This window comes from Rousettus aegyptiacus, unplaced genomic scaffold (genome assembly GCF_014176215.1).
Source record: "Rousettus aegyptiacus isolate mRouAeg1 unplaced genomic scaffold, mRouAeg1.p scaffold_m13_p_5, whole genome shotgun sequence".
NCBI lineage: Eukaryota > Metazoa > Chordata > Mammalia > Chiroptera > Pteropodidae > Rousettus > Rousettus aegyptiacus.
In genome coordinates, this window is record NW_023416308.1 from 7,937,612 (window position 1) to 7,959,638 (window position 22,027).

Here is a 22,027-nt window from a genome sequence, read left to right on the forward strand (position 1 = left end):
GACATTGAATTAAGGCACTGGGAAGTACAGAGCTGGTTCCGTGACTCGTAGGTTACTGGCCGGCCCTTGTGTTCAACTCTTTCTTTGGCCACCATATCAGCTTCCGAGGACTTCCACAAAAAATTACCCCAAACTGGGGCATTTAGTACAACAGAAGTCACATTTACAACTTCACATTATAGAAGTGCAGAAGTCTGAAATTAAGGTATTGCCTGGGTTGCCTCCTTCTGGAGGTCCCAAGGAAGAATCGGTCCCATGCTTCTCTCCTGGCTTCGAGTGGTTACTAGCAATCTCTGGCATTCCTCAACCTGTGGACACATCACTCCGATTTCTGCCTCCATCTTTCCTTGACATTCCCCTTTGAGGCCACCCTAAATCCAGGACAAGCCCATCTCCAGATCCCTAAGCACATCCGCAAAGGCCCTATTTACATGAGGTCACATTCACAGGTTCTGGGTGGACATATCTTTTGGGGGCCACCATTTGACTCAGTACAGCCACCTCCCACCCGAGTGGCCTTGGATCTGTGCCTTGCCCACTGCCGAGCCTCTGGGCATCATGGCTGCTAGCAGAACCTCACTTCAAGGAATACGATAACTCACGTAAAACCCTCTGCACTAAGCCACGGTGCATTCTTAATGCGCATGCACGCGCATGCACACACGCATACACGCATACGTACAAGGGCGGTACTGTTATGCTTTGCAGCAAGAAATGATCATCGGCGTCACAGCTTCTCAGCCAGGAGCTCTGACACACGGAGGGTGGGGCGACATGGCCTCAAACATCTGGATGACAAGACCGCGGCGCTTTCCCAACCCGGGGTGTTTGGCGTCCCGCAGACTTCAGAAGCAGATGACAGGTTGTCAGGATGATTGACTGCCTCTTTCCCCCAGACACTGTTTGGTGGGCTGACCGAGCCTAAATGTCCTGGATGTTTGACACTGAAGATACCCATGCTCGTTTTCCCAAAGTCAGTTGTACTTCAAGAGCTGGATAATAGTTATCATTATTATCACCATTCTTCAAAATAAAATGTATAAAATGTTGGTTCGAATGACGTATATGGAAAGATAGCTGATTTGGGAGTTTATCTTCCATAAACAACAACATATGCTTGTTTTGAAACCCTTAGAGCTTTTCCAAGTCACATAGGACCCCAGAGAAGTTGGGAGAAAGGTGAGAAGGTTCAAAAGAGACTGAGAAACCCTGAATTGACTATAATTGGCCTCGGTTAACAGACAAAGCTTTCATGACCCAGTGGAATCAAAGGACTCCATAGGAATTAAATTCCATCGCAGCTAAATAAAGAACCATAATGGTGTGAGATTCACACCATCCCTAAATATGATCTCCATATGTGAACAGAACACATAAAAGTGATATGTTTTACCTCAATTTCATCTCATATTTTATGTTACTCTTCTCCCCCAGGAAGGAAGAACTGCTTTCTAGCCTATATTTGTGTTTTAGGGGAAATGTGCATGAACAACACTTTTACAAAGAGACAGAAATCTCTAGGGCAGTGGTTTTCACTCGGAGGTGATTTTTGTCCTAGGAGAGGCGACACTCGACAATGTGTGGAAACATTTTTTTTTTTTTGGTTGTCAAAACCGGGCGGCAGATGCCTGTCATCTAGTGGGTAGGGACCAGGGATGCTGCTCAACATCCCACAATGCACAAGGCGGCTCCCCATGACAAAGCTCGTCTCCAAATGGGAACGGTGTGCATATATCACGCTATCTGTGCAGGCAGAATGTAGCACGTCATCACGCTTTTCCTGAGACACATCATCATCGTGTTGCAGAAAGAGCACCAGGCTGTGAGAGATGTCAGGCTCGGGGACCTCTGCCTAGCTGGAAGCCTCAGCTAGACCGCTGCAACACCAAGAGAGATTCATTTCCCACATTGTGAAACGTGCTTCGTGAGCCCTGCCTTCCTTCCTGTCAGAGGCCGTAATGAGAGCTGCAAACTGCGAAATTCCGACATGTATCTTTATAATAGTTATCAAGAGGGACAACGAGCTGACTGTTGAAACAACAGGGAAAAGTCTCCAAATTCTTCTAATCTCGCAGAAGCCCAATATCCCAGCCCACACTGACTTTCTTCTAGATGTTTGTTACTCATGGTAACACTAGCTGCTGTAACAAGCAGCACCACATGTTAGTGCTGTGACACTGTGACAGTTTATATCTTGCTGATGCGACAACCCAGCTTGGTTGGGTGACTCTCCTTGTTGGCTCTCAATCAGCAATTCGGGGTCTTTTGTGCTTCCATACAAATCTGATGATTTTTTTTTGTTGTTGTTGTTCTATTTCTTTAGAAAATGCTGATAGGATTTTGGCATCCTTTACTATTATTATTATTATTTATTATTATTATCATGAATATAGAAAGAATCAGCCTGGAGAGAGTATGGAGTCACGGAGATTTAGGAATTTACCTTCTGTAAGCAACATACACTCCTCCTGAAGACACTGCGCCTCCCCGAAGGCACATTGTAAAGTGCATCAGGCCCAGAGCTTGTCTGGCCCGAGTTCAATTCTATTCTTTCATTCAGCAAGGATTTATGGAGTGCCTGCTACATGCCGGGAACCACGTTAGATGCTCTGGATATAGTGGTGAACAAACAGCACAGAATAAAAAACACCCTCGTCTTTATGACGCAACCATCCTAGCTGGGGGAGTTGGTGAATGACCATGTTATAAACCAACAGCAGAATGTGTCCTCGAAGGCGTTTGGCAGTGAGGACATCGGCCCACCTTCGTTTTAACAGGGCCAACCCGATTTTTCTCCCCTGGGCATCTGCAGTGGGGATTTAGGGATGCTAAATTTTTCACACCGTTCCGGAGACTGGAAGTCCAAGATGAAGGCGCTGGCAGGTGTGGTGCCCTCTGAGGCCCCTCACCTGGGCACGTGTGTGGCCACCGTCTTGCTTCCTTCTCAAGCGGTCATCTCTCCGTGCACATGCATCCACGGTGTGTGTACCTTTCCCTTCTTATATAAGGACACCAGTCATTTTAGATTAGCATCCTATCTTAATAGCCTCATTTACCTCTTTGAACTTCAATTACCCTCTTTAAAGATCTTCTTTCCAAGTGCTGTGGCATTCTGAGATATGGGGAGGATGAGACATCAACATCTGAATTTTGGGGGACGCAAGTTTGCCCATAATACCTGGCTAGTATTTCCATCCTCCTGTCTATGAAATACCTCACACACCATTTTTTTTTAAATACCAACTCTTCTCATTTTTAATTGAGCACATTTGCTTGCTCTCTGTTTCTTTTGATTGTGAAATTCCTGCCTGTTTCTTCCTTCTCCTGTGTCGTACTCAGCACTCCTTTATTCTGCAGCGAACACGACTGGTCATATACTTTGGGACATGCTAGGGACGCAAAAGTGAATGAGACTTGCTGTCCTCAGGGAGCTAGCATTGTAGCTTTTTGTTGATTGCAGGCTGAGAATTTCAGGCAATAATTAGTCTTGATGGCTTAGGGATGTACGGTCTGTGAACACATCACTGGCCCACTTGGTGAGGGTCTCCAGAAGGAGCATTCTCTGGACTAAGGGACATGTAACATGGCACAGGATGGGTTTATGGCTTGGTCATTAAGTAGAAACCACATATATATAGTTTGAAAAGGGGCAGTTTCATAAAGAAGATTTAAATTTGCTGTATCCTACTGCTCATATTAAATTCATGAGCTTTGCTCAGCCCTCATTTACCCTAATATGCATTAATACTTCTATCTTAGGCGATCAGGCTAGCTATGGAATTAGAGTTCAGACGAACAAATTAGACACATGATGAAATATTCAACTTCCCCAGCAATAAAATGAAAACAACACAACAATGACTTATCATGTTTCACCTAGCAAATAAGCAATTTTTGCTTCTCTGTTTTGAACAAATTAAAATATCCAGTTAGGGGCCAGGGTTTGAGGAAATGGACCAAATGGACCACATAAACTTGGATGGAAACAGAATGTTGCTCGACATTTATTCTTTTACCCAAAAAAGCGAGCATCTGCAAAAGCTTCAATGCAGCAAATATACTGGAAGATGTTTTTGTACGGGTATCATAGAACAAACCAAAAAATCTAACTCCAAAAACGTTCATTGCAATGACATTTGCAATAGTAAAATGGGAAAAGTCAAATGTCCAACGATAAGGAGTTATTGCATAAATTACGATGCCTCCAGAAAATGGAGTGTGTGACCATTACAAATCAATGTCATAAAAGACCGTTTAATGACATGGAAAGGTGTTTGTAATGTTATTTTTCCATGGAGAAATGATGCCACAATGCATTATGGAGAGTATGATCTCATTAAAAAATCTCATAGGAAAAACACACGGAGAATGGACATTAAAATAGAAATACTGGCTATCTCTGGGTGGCAGGCATCAGATTGCTTTCCTTTTTTTTTTAAATTTCGATGAGATAATACACAACGCTCAGCTCTGCCTGGCATGGAGACATCACCCAATAGATTACTCCTGAAGTTATTACTCACCCACCAGTCGAATGGAGTAAATGTCACCTTTGTTGTTAGAAAGAAACCAGATCATGAAGGTTTTCAATAGAGAGTCTTTTTGTATCTCTCTCTATTTATTTATTTATTTATTTTCAGGAGGAGAAGGTTCTGTATCATAGGGGTTGAGAATGTGGATTCTTTAGGTTCAAAGACTTAGATTCAAATCCCGCTACTGGGCTATTTGCAAGCCGATCAAGAATGTAGGCAAATTAATTATGTCTTTTGAGCCTCAGTGTCTTCACTTGAGGTGAAGAGGGCAATGGCTGTACCCTAAGATTATTGTGAGTATGAAAGATGATGTAATAGATCATGTGGCACTTGGGGGATTTACATCTCAATCTATGTTTTCTACCAAATTGTGTGAAAAGAGATTCGTAAAACAGAAAAGTGCAATTTCGAACGTAAGAAATAAATAGATCTTAAAGCATGCAACCTTCTCCCTTCGTCTCTCTGCATTCAGTACAGCAGAAATGCATTTGACGTAGAGATGGGCCATCGGATCAGTTTTGGTAATGGAAGTGGGTGTAGAATGAGCTTAACAAGAGCTGGGAGTTGACAGTGGAGCTGGGAGGAAGGAAAGAAGCTACTGCGAACCGAAAGGAGCCCAGCTCAAAGCTTCTTTCACAGCAAGGCTTTCACCTGGAGAAGGAAGCGTGTTTCTTACCACGTTTACTAGGATCATCTGCTCCTGACAGCTCACAAATCCCCTGTGCTCTCGAAAACCAGGCCAGCTCAATGAGCAAGTTGCCTTGTTTGATTGGTAAAAAGGGCATTTTGCAAGCGAAATGTACAAACAGATATATTGTTAAAATGGGCATCATATATTATGAATACACATATACATATATCTCCAAACCGTCATTTCTATCTCTTTTTTTTTCTGTTTAATTGAGCTCTTTATTTTTTTCCAGCTTTATTGGGATACAATTGGCATAACACACACATTGTGTGAGTATTAGGTGTACAATGTGATGGCTTGATATGTATAGATATTCAAAGTGCTTGCCCCAATAAGGCTAGTGAACATGCATCCCTCATCTCGTACGGTTCATACTTTCTTTTCTGCAAAGAGAAGTTTTTTTTTTAATTTTTATTTTTTAGGCGAGGCGACCCTCAGTTGACCTCGCAGATTGTAAGGACCTTGTCAGCATACAATCTCTTTTTTTTTTTTTTTATGCCTACAGCACCTGGTCTTCCAAGGTGGTCTCCCATCCAAGTACTAACCAGGCCCAACCCTGCTTAGCTTCCGAGATCAGACTTCGGGCTTGTTCAGGGTGGCATGGCCGTAGACAAGGAGAAGTTTTAAGATCTACTCTTAGTGGATTTCAAGTGTACAATACCACATCGTTAACTACAGTTCCCATGCTCTACACTAGATCCCGAGAACTGACTCAGCTGATGACTGAATGTTTGTGCGCTGTGACCACCTTCATCCATTCCTGCCGCCTCCCTATCTCTTCTTCTATAAGTCAGGATTGTTTAGATTCCAGATATAAATGATATCACACAGTATTTGTTTTTCTCTGTTTGATTCATTTCACTTCGCATAATTCCCTTAAGTTTTTTCTATGTCGTCACAAATGACAGGGTTTCTTTATTTTTCTGGCTGAATAATATTCCATTATATGTACATATATACATAGAGAATATGTATACTATATATATGTGTGTGTATGTGCGTGTGTGTATATATCTATATCTATCTATAGATAGATAGATAGATAGACCTATATATATGTATATATGTCACATTTTCTTTATCCATTCATCCACTGAGGACACTTAGGTCATTTTCATGTCTTGGCTGTTATAAATAATGTCGTCGTTTTTGCACTTTCCCTCAGGTTTGGGAGGTGGGGGTGGGTGGCGAAGACCGAGACCCAAGGCAGCTGAGTTTGACCCAGACATGCCCAGGAAAGCCGCCAGAGGAGGACAGACTTCCCAAAATGAGGGCTCTTATTATTTAAACATTGATTGTTCTGTTTAGATCATACAGACAGAAAAGCCTTTCCATTTGTAAAAGTCATTTTTTTAATGGCAGATCAAAGCCTGCCGACATTTTGCTGGACCGTGAGTTCTCATGGATGCGGAAGGGTTATCTGTCTGGAGTTGAGAAGAACCATCCAGAACAATGCTGAGCCTCACTCTCCCACCCGGCAAATCGGTAGAACAAGCCTCGTCAGCTCCCTGCATCAGTTAGTGTCCCACTGGAACACAGAAACCATTCTAAATGGGTCCCCACGGAGATAAGTTAATGTAAAGAATGAATCGCCCCGGCGACAGAAGCGTGTAGGAGCCGGTCCATGGTCAAGCAACTGAGATACGCAACCGAAGTGAGGCTCCGGCATGCTTAGGCTGCAGGAACGGCGAGGGGACGAGGGCCGATCCGGGAGTTCAATCCGTGGCAAGGGCTGCTCGGGAAGAAATGGAACCAAGACGCTCAGGCCAGGGATGTCGCAGAACAGCTCAAGTTCAAGGGAAGGCAACGCGGACTCCGTCTCGACACCCGGAGTGACTTGCATGTAGGAGAAGGATAGAGATCGACGATGCCCATCTTTAGAAACTCTACCACAATACACATTCGAGATCGTTACGCTGTCTTGATGGAGCAGTAGGTTTTACCCCTTTACCATTATAGTGCGTTCCTCTTTGTCTCTAACGATAGTCCTTGCTTTGAATTCTACCTCATCTGACATTAATATAGCCAACCCAGGAACTTCCTTTCTAAGGTTAGTGCCGGCAGGGTACCTCTTTTCCATCTTCTTTGCTTTTAACCCTCTGTCTCTTCACATTTAGGGTACATCTCTTGTAAACACAATATCATTGGGGCTTGCGATTTTATCCAGTCAAACAATCTGTCTTATTGAGTATTTAGTCCATTTATATTCCATGTAAATATTCATGTGGCTGGGATTGTTTACCGTCTTTTTTTTTTTTTTTTCCTATTTATTCTGGCTGTTTTCATCTCCCACGCCCCCACTTTCCTGCGTTCTTTTATACTAACTGGATATTTTTAGTATGTTTCTGTTCTGCTTTCCATTTTTGTTATAGGTTACATCCTCCTGACCTTTGTCTACCTACTAGTTTTTTTTTTATTATATTTCAAAAACCGTGGAGATTATATTGTTGAAAATATGAATTATTTTACCTTCTTTTAAAGACAATTGAGCTTTGTTTTGGCAAGTAGTTAATTTACCGGAGGTTCAGGTTGACCTTAGTAACTTGTTTAGGCTTCTTTAGGGGGAGGGTGTGGGGGTGGGTAAAGGGTAGCTCGCTCTCTCTAAGGCTAAAATAGTTCTCTGCCTAAGGCATGACCTTGCCGGGGGTATCAAATGGATGTTTAGGATATTCGACACACTCTCTTCTGTTTCCTGGCCAGAGCCTCAGCATCTCCTCACCTTGTGTGACCTCTAGAATCACTTTGTAACTCACAGTACCCACTCCCTGTCCCTTACAATGTCTATTCACTATTAAGTTGGAGTCTTGCCTTGCACACATGCCATTCAGCGTTTGGCCCAGGCCTCGGAGGACCTCCATGCCAATTTCCGGTGTTTCTCGTCCGCGTAGCTTCTTTTCTCTACTGTCCTGTTTCACATATTCCAACTGCCTCGACAGCACCAAACTCCAGTCTGGTTCTCTGCCAGCAAGTTCACCGCTGTCTTTTTGGGGCTCCACTTCTCCGCGCTGCAAGTGGAACTCTGGGGTGAACGTGGAGCTGGTTCCGAGTGCGCCTTTCTCTCAAAGATCACAGCGCTTTACTATCAGCTGTCCCGTGTCTGAAAACGGCTACTTCATATATTTATTTATGAAAGGGGGAGTCTAGGACCAACAACTCCATCATGGCTGCGTCCAAAAGTCTCGCAAAGCTTTGAGAATGAGATAATACATGCTTATGAAGTCGCACGGATACAGTAAGGGATTAATAAATAGTAGTCAGTATTATTTTAATATTTTTTGATGCATTTAGCTCTCTCACGGGGCTATAGATTCTTCGAGTTAAAGACTGTGTCTTGATCACTTTTACATCTGCAATACCGAGCACAAAGCCTGGCATACAGTGCCTGTCGACAAACATTTTTTTTTCAACTCAAGTAACCTGACTGAGAAAGGGAGTTGACGAAACACCTCTCTAGGTGTAAAGACCGCGTTCAGGAGGCATAATTGTCAGTCAGCTCCTGGTGCTCGTTTTGAACCCGTTCTGGTGTTAAATCCAAGACAAGTACTTTAGCATTCCACAAACCTTTCGATTACTTCTTTCCCCATTTTCAACATATTCAATAATATATATGCTCCTCCTCAGTGCCCAGCCTGTGCCAGGGGCAAAGTGGTGAGATGAAATAAGATGGAAATTGTGATCCCAATGACCCTTACTACCTGTATCAGAGATGATGCAAATGTGTACATAATTCTCTAATGAAAAACCAACTCGGATAAGTGTCTAGAATGATCGAAAGACATCAGGAATTCCAGAAATGAAAAATAATGCATGTATTGGAAAGTGTGAAAGGACGGGTAAGGTGATAAGTCTGGATAAGTTGCTGATTGGATCAGATTGTGTTGGGTCTATAATTTCACACTAGTCTGAAAACTCAAAAGTTTGGAATTTTAGGGAGATTTAATGAGGGGAGGCTTGCATAAATATTTGTGCAGCAAAGTGAGCAACTCTGATGGTCTCAGACATAATGATTTTTTTTTTTTACCTGAAGGTTCTTCCCCAAAAGTGTACAGAGGAGCGTGAGAAAGCCGGAGATAGAGAACCCAGAATACGAAAGAGGCAAGCTCAGCGGGCATCGATGTGTATTAAGGATCCATATGAATCAGACAAAGCGTCCAAATCTCTGATTCCCTCTTTGGATGGTCCTGGCTTACACTCATCTCTTTCTTTCCTGGGCGCCTGCCTCCAAACAGGGTTGCGAAATTCAGTAGGACAAGTTCGGTGTTCGGGAGTCATCAGAAGCCACTGCCCAATTGCCGATGGGTCCTGCGTAGGGCCTTTATGTGGTCATGTTTGCTTTCCCAATGCACAAAATGAGGATGAAGTTCCCCTCTCGTATCCTATGGTTTGACTCCAGAGCGATTTTCCTCAAACGCCTTAAGCTCAAACGCCTTAAGCTCTGTTACGTCTAAGCTGCTACTTGCTTTCTGGTTTCGACCTTACCTGGAGGAACCCTTCCTGGCTCCTTATATAATGTCGGTCTTTCTGCCTCTTACCGGATCTCCCTTTGGAGCCCTTCCTTTGGCTGTAGCTTTGTATGCTGATCACAGCATAAAACCCCGGGGAATGGGTGTCGTATTTCCCTCTACTTGCTTCCCGCTTCATCCCAGACTTCTAAGTCGGATCCAGTTGACTTTCCTGGTGGAGGTGAGAGAGCACTTTGGTTACAATCACAGGTTTCAGGGTTAGATCTGGATTTGAACCCTGGCTCTGGACTTTTTCTAGATGAGCCATCTGGTGCAGTATGCTCTACTTCTCATAGCTGCCGTTTCTGATACAACAAGGTGGGAAATTCACCCTTATGGGGATTCAATGAGGTGTTGAATACAAAACCCCTAATTCAGGATTAAGTCGACCTCGCCTTCTTCAAAAACTCTCCTTCCTCTGTCAGCGTTAGGATGAAAATGACAACATTAGCTGCGTCTCTTTCTTCCCTAGGTTTTGGGGATTTTTAAATGAATGGTTCGAAAATCTAGACGCGGTATCAATATTGGTTTGTCTGTTGTCCAAATGAACGGCTTATTGCTGAAATGTTCTCATTGAAGTTTCTTTTAAGACCTCACCCTTTCCCCCTTAGGCTTCCGTCTTCAGTTGGTAGAAGTCAAAAGGAACCACAAAAATAACAAAACCCTTTCCCAGGATTGCTCAGTGACATCTGATTCTGCCCAGGGCCCCAGGCATCATGACGGATGCAAGAGACACGCAGCATTTCTCCACCGAGGGGTTTTCAGGAACTCTCTGGGACCTTCCTGGCTTCTTTCGCAAAATGGATTTCCCTAAACCCATATCCTCTGAACGAGCTGTCAGCCTTTCCCACACCATCTCCTATAAGTGAGCTCTACTAAGTAGGAAGGTAACAAGTGTTGGGAATCTTATTTTCTGCCAGGTGTTGGACGAAGCCCCTCAGGTAGATTATCGCTTTGGTTCTTCGCTCAGGTCCTGTGACATTTTCCTTAGCCTCATTTCACAGATGAGGAAACCAAAAGTGCAGGAAATGTAGGTGATTTGCCCCAAGCCAATTGCTGGGAGGTGGGCAGAGTCAGATTCATCCCCATTTCTGTTTACTTCAACCAGCTGTCTGCTGCCTCTTTGCAGAGACCTTCGACTTCCTGTCTCCATTGTACTGGGAATGCGCCTAGCACTCTGTCATATTTGTACTTTTAAAAGCGGTTCGTTTTCCTAGCCTCTTTCCCCTTTCCTACCTCCCCACCCCACCCCACACTCATTCTTTTATAGAATGTTCAATCCAAGGGCCTTTGAAAGGAGAAACAAACCTGAAAGCTCCAGTGAAATGAAAATGCTAAGCTTCTTCAAAGTTAAGTAGCATTAGAAGCAATTACATTTGTGCAAATGCAGAAAGGCTTGTTGCTATTTCTGATTCCCCCACACCCCAAGGCAGTGAATTGGAAGGAAGTCTGTTAACCCTTTCAGCCACCAGAGACCTGTGATTTATTATTTCCCCCTGTATTGTCAGTGTAACCTGATGGTGTCTCTCTTTTCAGAGCGAAACCAATGTCCGTTTACCCAAATCAACTGATGTTTTTATCTATCTAAAAAAATATATGCTTTCGTGGGAACAGGATTAGGTGGCATTTCCGGTGCCGTTCTACGTGATTCATCCTTTGGAAGAAAAGACACGCTAATAAAACGGAACCTTAAATCTCTGTATTTAAAGGCAGCTTTTCTTTCTTTTCTTTTCTTTCCTTTTCTTTCATGGCGGCACCGATTGACCTAAACCCCGGTATTGTTTTCGCAAACGCAAAGATATGGCTAAAGGGAGACTATGAGAGGACGGTGAAAAATGAGGCGACGCGAGACACACTTAAAAATGTACGAAGACGGAGATAATGTCACTCGCGAAGTGCGAAGACGTAAAACTTGCAAAGACGAGAGAAAAACATGCCGCCCGGCTGACTCCTCAGGAATACAATTGGCCCTCCATGTCCTTGGGTTTTGCATCTGCAAATTCAACCAACTGTGGGTCAAAATATTGTTGTTGTTGTTGTTTTTTTTAAAAATAGCTGGGTTGTTGCTGAAGATTATCGTGTAGTCAGGCCAATGATGGTTGCGTGTGTCTTGAACATGGACAGACTTTCTTTTGCCTTTTCATTATTCGCTAAACAACGCAGTGTGACAACTCTTTGCATAGCATTTAGGTGGCATTAGGTATTATTAGTAATCTATAGATGATTTAAAGCATATGAGAGGATGTGCAAACGCTACGCCACTTTACACAAGGGACTTCGAGCATCCACGGGGTTCTTGGAACCAATCTCCGGGGACAACTGTACTTTCTTTCAGTTATCCATTGCTGCGTTACAAACCACCCCGAACTGGAGGAGCCAGCTGAAAAGGACAGTTTACTCTTTCTGACTCTTCTTCAGGCCGGGCTGGGCTCCTGTGTGGTTTTTCTGTTCCACGTGGTGTCTGCCGGGGCAGGAGTGTCCAAGATCAATGTGGAAACTGCACGACCGGAGCTTCTGCTGGGGGGGAGGAGGGGGCTGCAGGAGCGGAGGCATCACACTGTCTCCCCGTACGGCCTTTCTCATGGGTCCCCTGGGCTTTCTGGCCGCACGGTGAGCTCAGGGGCATTGGGTTTGTAATCGATGCTGGCTTCAGAGAAGCAAGGGTACTTCTCTGCTAAGACGGCCCGGACTCAGAAGTCTAATGACTTCGTTTCTTCCATATTCTATCAGGTCAAGTCAGAAAGACTGTCCCAGATTCAGGGGAGGGAAATAGACTCCACCTTTGGAGGGGTGCCAAGCACGTACAGATTACGTCAACTCTTTCAAATATAAGTTCTGATTAAGGGACTATTCTACGGCAATGAAAATGAACGAACCACAGCTCCATGCAAAAGCATTGGGACATCTTCCAAACATCACGATGACAGAAAAAAAGGCATGAAATAATATGCACCATACGGTGCATTTTATGATGCTTAGGAACCATCTTGTTCCTTGATGCATCTGTAGTTTGCAGTATTATTAAGAAAGGCAGGAAATAATTATCATAAAAGTCAGATTCATTGTTCTAGGCAAAATGGAAATGGTTTAATCAGGACGTGACACACGAGGCTTCCAGGTGCTAGAAATACTTTTTTTTTTCTTTTTCCTTGACATGGGTGATGGTAATATACGTGTTTGGTTTAATTGTTAAATTGATCATTTATGCATATTTCCTGTTTGTATGCTCTAGTTCCAAATTAAAAAAAAAACTGTGAAAAGTCAGATTTTGGCTAAATGTAACTTTGCCATATGTGTGCTTCACGTGTGTAGCGCCAAGCTCTGACGAGCGTAAGTGAGATGGGCAGCTGCCCTGTCTGAAGTCTCAGGCTCACTCGTGGGAATGAGAGCTTGTGATTTTTGAATTAGAGATACGTCGTTCCTCGGTGCTTTAATACGTCATTGTACATAGTCCAGAGAAAACCCTTAGAAGAATGTATCATGTCCATTTTCAATGGCTGGTTAAGTGCATCTCCAAGGTCACCCAGCCTTTGAACCCACTCCGTCTGGTTCTGAAACTTCCTTCCTAAAAAATAAGGCTCCTGGCACAGGGGTCCATCAGCAAATTCCACCCACCTCCCGTGCTCTCATGGGTCAAATCCAGAATGAGCAGCACCCAAGTCACCACCCACACAACTGCTTGGTTGTTCTGGCCCTGTTCTCACCAGAAATTTTGCCCGTGGCAACCACCAGGGGCATCTGGCTAAGTGTCAGGTCCTGATGGTGGCCTCCTCCCTCGGCTGCTGGCTGTCGACAGGCTGAGTGGCTGCCCGAGCAGTGCCAGGTTGTCATAAAGCCACCGGACACCCAGGATCGGTCAGCGCGGGGGGAGCAGGGCCGTGGGAAGACGCGGCCTCCGAATGCCAGGAATCACATGGTGTGTCTTCCAGCCTCCCGTCACCCACCCCACTGCAGGCTGCTGCGCCTGAAAGGGTCGAGTCTGGAGAGAATCCAGATTAAATAATAATGAAATGGGGAGCCCGCTGTTTGGGTTTTTACAGATTATGCCATTTCAAAGGGACGAGAGCAAAGACTCCTCGGGCCCTCACTGGTTCTGCCGAACCACGACCTAATTAAATCGACTGGAGAAACATCTCTTGTTCAAAAAAACGGGGGTGGGGGTGGGGTGTCTGCGTGGTCCCTTTTGAGAAATTATTGGGCTTTATGACACTTGTTTGTATGGGTGTCAGGGAGACACAGATTGATTTGTATGTTGTCGCGAGGGACCTCAGGAGGTGGGGGACAGCTCAGGAGGCGTTCTCGGCAGTGATGATGCTGACGTTGTCATGACTCCTTAGTATCCATCCTTGTCTTCCAAGCGCGCGGCAAGGTGAGCCAGTCAGAGAGCGTTCGATTAATTTTAAAGGTGAAACTAAGAACTAAAGAGTCTCTTTTGTCAAACGCCTGTTTAGAGAGTAGGTTATTTTCTCTCTCCTCTGCATCCAAAGCTGAGGAAGAACTTCTGAGGAATGACGTCTGTGTTAAAAAATAATAATAATATAAATACCGCCAATACGAATATTAAGATGAAGGAGGAGAAGGAGAAGATTGGGAAAGGGGAGAAGAGAGAGAGGGGGAAGGAGAGAAGGGAGGGGAGGCGGGGAGAATAGGTAGCAATGGTGTTTTTATCACGAGCACCTACTCTGCACGATTTATTGGGTGAAGGAACCTGTCCCTTGCACGGTCTCGGGAAGGACTGCCACGTCTTCACCAAGTGATCACGTGTTGGACACCTGGTCCACGTCGGGTCAACCCACTTCCTCTGTCCAGAGAACCTGGAGCAGGGGGCTCTGAGACGCTGACTTGGCTGTGTTGAGGCTGGGACCATGTGAAGCTAGACTAGGACCGCCACGTTCGGGGGACGACCCATCTACAAAGAGAGAAGAGAACGCGGGAGACGCTGGGAGAGGGAACAGTGGCGACTGGAGCACCTGGAGCACCTGGAGCAAGGGGCGGTGGGGAGCCAGGCCCCCGCGATGCCGGATCATGTTTCCTACTCCAATCGACATGAGGGCTTCCCGGACCCTGCCAATAAACCCCCTTTCGCCGCCGCGTTTCAGTACGGTGCTATTTCTTGCAACGCAATGATCCGTCTGTCATCTCCGAGCCTTTCGCTGCCTCCGCCAAGTTTTCCTGCTTGATAGAAAAAGCACAGCGTGGGCACACGGCTGGCCCAGGGTCACCGCGTCAGCACGTGCGGCCGCGAGGAGGGCCCGCGCTCTCTTCCCTGGCAAAGGCGGCGGCTGAGGAAACCGATGGGTGTTTGTGATTCTATCCCTGTTCTCTGGCCACTCGATTCATGATCCTTCTGGTTGCAAATGAAACAAAAGAAAAATATCCTAATCAAGGTCTTGTGAATTTTTTTTTTTTTAAGGCATTATTTTCTCATAGAAACTAAGATGGCTACTCACGGGATATAATCAGCTTTAGCCATGACGGCATTCAGATGCTTAATCGATCCTTCTCCCTCCGTCCCTCAGCCCTGTTTCCTCTCCGTCTGCTTTATTCCGAGACGGTTTCTTCACTCGGTGACAAAGGTAGCTCCAGGTCTCTACCAACTGGACAAAGAAAGCGCTTATTTACTCGCTATTCCCATGAACCTCCTAGGAATCTCTCCTTGGGCTGATTCGAGTCATGTGCCCGCCCGTCCCTGAGCCCATCACTAGCCAGGAGGAAGAAATGCTCCGATTGGCCAGCACTGAGTCATGAGGCCATTCTTGGATCCAGCGGCCATCGTCAGCCCACATTTACCGCAGGGCCTGAAAAGAGGAGAGGGGTGATAATTCAGAGGAAACGCTGGGTGTTGTAACACAAAGGAAGGAAAGGAGATAGGGGAACATAAGCGCCCTAGACATCCAACACATGCGTGTTCAATTAGCCCTGTCACGAATCCTATCGCCATACAACGTTTTCTAGAATTCTCCTTCGGGTCAGCGGGCTTGGTGGGGGATTTCAGGAATTGGGCAACCGTAGATGTTTGGAAATCACTTAGCTCCTACTCCTCGCTTTCCAGCTAAGAAGTGAAGCATTTTGCCCCAGGCGCACATCTGTTGAGGAGGAGGCGGGCCTGTTTCCGATACCCGGGCTGGGACGCCAGGTCGGGGCCTCACCCCCTGGCATCTCGCTTCCCAGGGAGATGCTGCTTTGACTGAGTCAGCAGCCGAGCAGATATCTGGCAGGTTCGAGACTCTCCGTCATTTCCCAGCAAGACTCCTAGCGTCGCCTTGACCAAAAGGGACGTTCCAGGCGCTGTAATGGGGTGATATCAAAAGCCCAAATGCAAAACAGGCATTCCCACGTCCCCATCAGACAAGGTGAGTGTGTATCATGAACCATTTTTTTTCACATTTATCACGTTTCATTGTTACCGATTAGTCCTCTAAGTTAAGAAAAAAATATATAAATAAGGAAACGGACAGACATAGTATTGACACAATTGCTCTTTTGGATGTAAAAGGAAGAGAGATCACCCAAATGCATTCTCCTGTGAGATCTTAAACTTTTAAAGATGATTTAAAAAGAAAAAAATTAAACTCCTATTTGATTTCAATGGTTGCTTGCAGGCTTCTACAGAGAGTGGTTTATTACTTGGAACCAGGGACAGCAAAGTGTGGTTCATGGGGCAAAGCCAGCCCGCCATCTTTTTTTGTAAAGTTTCACGGGAAGAAAACACACTCATTCATAAATATCGTCTATGGCTGCCTTCGCACAACGTGGAGAGGGTCGAGAAGTTACAGCAGAGACCTACGGCCTGCAAGCCCGAAGGTACTGGCTACCTGACCCCTCGTGGGACAATTTGCTGACCCTTGGATTATGATAACTAGATTTTCAGAGCCAAAAATTCATTTCCGTTAGAGGTCTCCAACGAGGGCTCCGTGGGCAGAATCTAACACACAGACACTGGGCTTTTATGGGCTAACGTAGTGCTTAACTTACTTCCTGTTTGCCCCAAGAATATTCGCTGGCTGTGCTTGGGGCTGCAGGATGCACCCCAAGATAACTCGCAGAGTACAGTCCTAACCTCACCCCCAAAGTTTGCCGCGAGGTATCTCGCTTTTGCTATTATGTTCACTTCGCTCTAGTATATTGATAGTTTTTGGAAACAAATGACATCGTTGTATTTATAGCGTTCTGTTTTTAGCAATGGTAGTTCCCTTTACAAAATAGTCATTCTCAGTCACCGAAAACGTCAAATCCTAGAAAACGTAGCACTCTTAGGCGTGATGTTAGTGTCACGCCCCAACAGTTGTTAGCCAAAGAGTCATTCGGTGAATCCGATTTAGGGATACATTTCTGCTACATCAGGATTAGAGACAAGTTCTGTTTGGAAGTAACTCCAAGAACAGTTTTTTGTATTTTATTTTCACGCCGAAAACCAGTCAGATTTGCTTCGGCCTCGAGCGTGTTTACGTAAAATGAAATGAACACTGGCAGCGAGCGGCACTGTTTTTTTGTTTTTTTGTTTTGTTTTTCCCTAAACGGGAAATGGGTTAATTTTCTTTTAGTTGAAAGAGAGGGGATGTTTTAAACTTTGAATTGATGGCGTCCCTCAGGGGGACATCAAGACCCACCTGTTGAGCGGCCATTGACAGGTAGTAAGCAGGAGTGGGGGGTTCCTCCTTCCTCTGAAGAAAAACAGTTGATGCGTTTTTTACAGGCTCTACCTCTCCCTCTCGCCTCTTCACCACTGAGGCCAAGTCTCGGTTGTCACCAATCATTGCATTCGAACTCTCAGAGTCCATAGGGTTTCTTCAGGGTGACATCCCCACACAAAGATAAAACCTTGCCTCAACTGTTGCACGTTTATGAAAAATGGCAGAGGGCACATCCCACGTTGGAATATAGTGAAGAATATTTTTTCTGATGGGCAGACATACAGCCCTTTTGATGCAGTACGTTTGAGAAATTTAAGTTTGTGACCCAAAGATCAAGTTCGACGTGGGATTTGCCCTGTTTATGATTGGACATGTCACATCCCTGGCCTCTGATGGCTCGATATCAGCAGTCTCCCTTCCCCCCATCACTGAGGAAGTTAAAGAACATCCCCACAAATTCCTGACACTCTCATTAAGGGGGCGACACTACTACCATTAAAAACCACCATTGTAGAACTTTCCCAGCTCCACTCTGGACCGTTTGGCTGAATCTGTGCAGCTGGAGAGACCCCCAAAAGACCATGGCATATTTTGAACCACCGGAAGCGATGCCTAATGACCCCGATTCCCGGAGATTTGCCCAGCCTGCTTTTTAATAGGGAGCATCCTGGAGTGATTACTTAGAAGTGGACTTGGAGGAAATGCTTCAAAGACCTGGGAATAATATTCCGAATGCCCACGTATGTTCTCCCAAGCGAAAGCGATTCTCCTGAAGGAAAAACGGAAACCAGTAAGAGTGGCCAATGGAAGGCCAGCCCCCCCCCCCCAAAAAAAAAGCCTTCAGTGTGGAGAGAAAAAGATGACCCCAGAGGGACAACAGAACCCAAGAAAGAGGGAAATAGAGCAGACCAGGCTCTGCCCTGTGCACAAGAACAGGGAGAGGAAGCTGGGCCCGTGGCCATTGTCATGCAAATGAGATGCACACACAGCAACCAGACTCTGAGCATTCCCAGGAACGGTGGCTCGAGAGCCCGCAGAGATGTTTTTACCACATGTGCAAGAAATTAAAATTAGGCCCCAGCTCATCCGAAGAGCCACTTGGCCGTCGCCATATGGTGGGAGCAAAGCTGCTTTTTGGATTTAGCGAACATCTTAAACTGTTTTTCAAATGATTTAGGTTCAGCAAGACCCAAAATGTGATTTCGTTTTTTTTTTCTCCCAAGTACCTTTTCCCCCTCGTTTTAAACCCTAGGGTATTTTGAAGGGAATTCAAGCCACATGTTTCTGATTCATTTACACTTAACTCATCAACATGTTGTTTTGCAAGAGTCATTTGATGTCAAAAAAGGCTTTTTGAAATATATATTAAAGGTACGTACACCATGCATAGATATTTACACACACACACACACACACACTTAACAGCACACACACACCTATGCACACACATATATAACAATTTCTTTTTCTAAGGAACCAGGAGTTACATTTTGCTAAGCATTCATCATCTCCACCAAAGAAATCAAGTCACAATGAAAGAAGCATCCTTCTTCGAATTCTCAACTTAGCAAAAGAAAATTCTCCCTTCCAGCCAAAGGCAGGTACAGCAAAGGTTTGTGTCAGAATCATCGAGCCCAGGGGGAGCAAGGGGGAGGTCCATCTAATAGCAGGACTGTGGCGAAAGGTGCACGATGATGACTCCTTGGGGATGGGAGGCCAGAATCCAGCTTGTGGACAGTGCCCACTTTGCAAGCAGGTGCTAACGAAAGGATCAGACCTGTGCTTTTATGGAAATCTACCTGGCTCATGCTGGTAGGTTGCTTTGAAATACCTCCCCCCAACTCCGGCCTCCCTCTCTTTCTCTCTCTTTTTCTCCCATTGTCTCTTTCTCAATAGATAACTAGACAGACAGACAGACAGACATGTATATATTACATATACAGGCATGTATATATAATATGTATAGTTTTTAAGAGAAACAACTTTAGGGAAGTCGATGGGAAAACCAGTCTTGCTCCTGGGTTTACAATGTGTGAATCATTTACTTTTATAGAGCGGCCTTTCTCTACACCCAGATTGAGGAGAACTGGACCTTTTGAGAAGCCATTTCTCCATCTTGCAGTGATGACAGACATCACTAATCGATGTCTGAGCTCTTTCCTGGTGAATCTGGCCTAAGCCTCAGATGTCTTTTAAAGCTACTTCTCCAGGAAGCCTACACCGAAGAGTCAGAATCGGTCCAAAGATGTGACCTCTCCGTTATTCCTCCAACAACACTGAGAAGTAGTAAGAGCCATTTCTACTTCTTAATGAGAAGATGATTTGCTTGCTCAAGGTCATGCAGCTGGTAAATGGCAGATGCAAGATTTGAACCCAAACTTGAAAGAGTTATTAATAGTCACTGATGTGTTTCCAACTTTCTTATCATCATCATCATCATCATCATCACCATCACCATCATCACCACTATCATCCTCATCGTTATCTACGTAATTATCTAGCAGAAAAAAACCTTTCTCAAAAAACGTTTACAGGGAATGCCTATGTAGAAGGTAGACAAAATCAGTACATTTTTGCAGCTCAAAATGTCCATATATATTCCAAACATAAAATCAGACCCTGGGAGAAATAAGGCCATTGCGATGAACACAAAAATGTGAAATCAGGTATTTATCTATACCATTTGAAGTCTTGTACAACTTCATGCAACTTGTTACTATAGAATTTTATTTGTCACAATGTCAAGATATTATGGGGTAAGAGACATTTGGTAACTGCAAATAGTAACATTTAAAAAAAGAGGATACTTTAGAGTCTCAGGATATCCTTCAGTCAACCTGATCTAGATGCTTAAAAGGACAATAAGGAATTCATGTTTTAGGGCTACATCTTGTAATTATTATCGTACATACAGGTCAAGTAAGAAGTGCCTTAATTTATTGTCAGAGTAATAACCACCTATAATGAAATGGTCTCCCAGCATAATCTGGTCCACGTTCCATTTTTGTCGTAACCCAGGGCCCAAAGGCAAACCCTAGCCACTAAGGTATCTTTAATACCAAGACAAAAAACTCAAAACAAATGGAACACAGATGAACTAATACTACTGACCAACTATCAGGGTGCATCTGATCAAAGTACCAGAAAACTTGGCCAACAGTAGCATAAGCAATACAGATATTGAAGTATCTTACGTGTTATTACGACAGACAAAAAAAAGAGGAACATGACATGATTCTTATCCTTTAAAAAGCACCATATCTGCCTTCTGCAGAGTGAGTGAGTTTCCCTGTGTCTTGTACACACAAAACATTCTGCCGAAGTGTGGATGAATTTGATTTGACAAGAAGATGGCCAGGTGTTAAGATAGAGAGACAGACAGGCAAGAAAGCATTATCATCATAAGCTCCAAGGTGCCCCAGGATCTAGCATATTCCATTTAAATCTCCATCTCTTCCCTTGCCTCTCCTCCCACCTGATTCAGAGCTCCACTCTGCGGACCAGACCCCACCGAGAGAGAATTCAGCAGCACCCACAGAGCTCCAAGCCTTTGCCTAGGCTGTTCTCTCCGTTGATTATCCTCTCACGGATGCTGAAATCTGACCCATCCTTCTGTCTATTAAAAGCCAGATCCAATGCCTCATCTCCATGAGCTCTCCCCAATCCTCCACAACAGAATTAATCACTCCTTGAGCCTCTCCTTAGTCACACTACCATCACGACCGCTGGTAAAGCTTATTAATCGATACCTTGGATAATTTGATGACTTGCGTCAAATCCGGTGCTGAGCACTTTGTATGTATTATCTCATTTAATCCCCACAACAGTCCATTAAAATTGTCTCCTTCTCCTTCTTCTCCAAGATCATCATCATCACCATCATCATCATCATCATCATCATTCTCCCTTTCTTCCTCTTCTCCTCCTCCTCCTCCTCCTTCTTTATCATTGTTATTCTCACTTTGTAAGCAAGGAAGCTGAAGTTTAGAGAAGTTTAACAACTTCGAGTAAGTGAATGAACGCTAGTCGGTTGACTCGAACCCCTGCCTGTCGACTTCCCCATCAACCATCCTGTTCTCCATCATCCCTGCATTCCGCCCTTTACCTGTGCTTCACGGCTAACGACACACCTGCCGCCTCCCCTTCCAGCCCATCAGGTATTTACAGGCTCTGATTTTATATTATTCATCTCTAAATCTCAGCTTGGGGCACTGTGCATGGCACATAGTAGGCCTTTGTAAATATTAACACTTATCTCTGAAGTTATTTTCGAATGGGGAAAACATTCACGTGGTTGAAAAGTCATAAAATAAAACGGGAAATAGAGTGAAAGTCTCTCAAGCCCGAGCCCATCTGTTACACTAGCTTCTTGTTCATCCTTCTAGAAATATTTTATGCGCACACAAGGAAATAGCAAATACATACTCTTTCCTCCTTTTTAAATGTAAACATTAGTGCCCTGTAAACACTGTTCTTTGCTTTTATGTTATCTGGTTATTGTTATTAGCTATTACTCAACTAATTGAAAAAATTATCTTAAAAAAACCTTTAGCTTTCCTTCTACATATGTAAAAAACCGTCTTGAGGTCTCCCTTGGGTTAGAAGGGAAAGGGTAATTCCCTCCCCCTAGCATCTCTATATGTCCATCATTCCCCCTCTCGCTTAGAC

General features: G+C 44.5%; 1 pseudogene; it reads right to left on the bottom strand.

The window, feature by feature from the left end:
- Positions 1–5,719: 5,719 nt before the first annotated feature.
- LOC118603348 lies at positions 5,720–5,835 on the bottom strand (annotated as a pseudogene).
- Between the last annotated feature and the right edge of the window lie 16,192 nt (positions 5,836–22,027).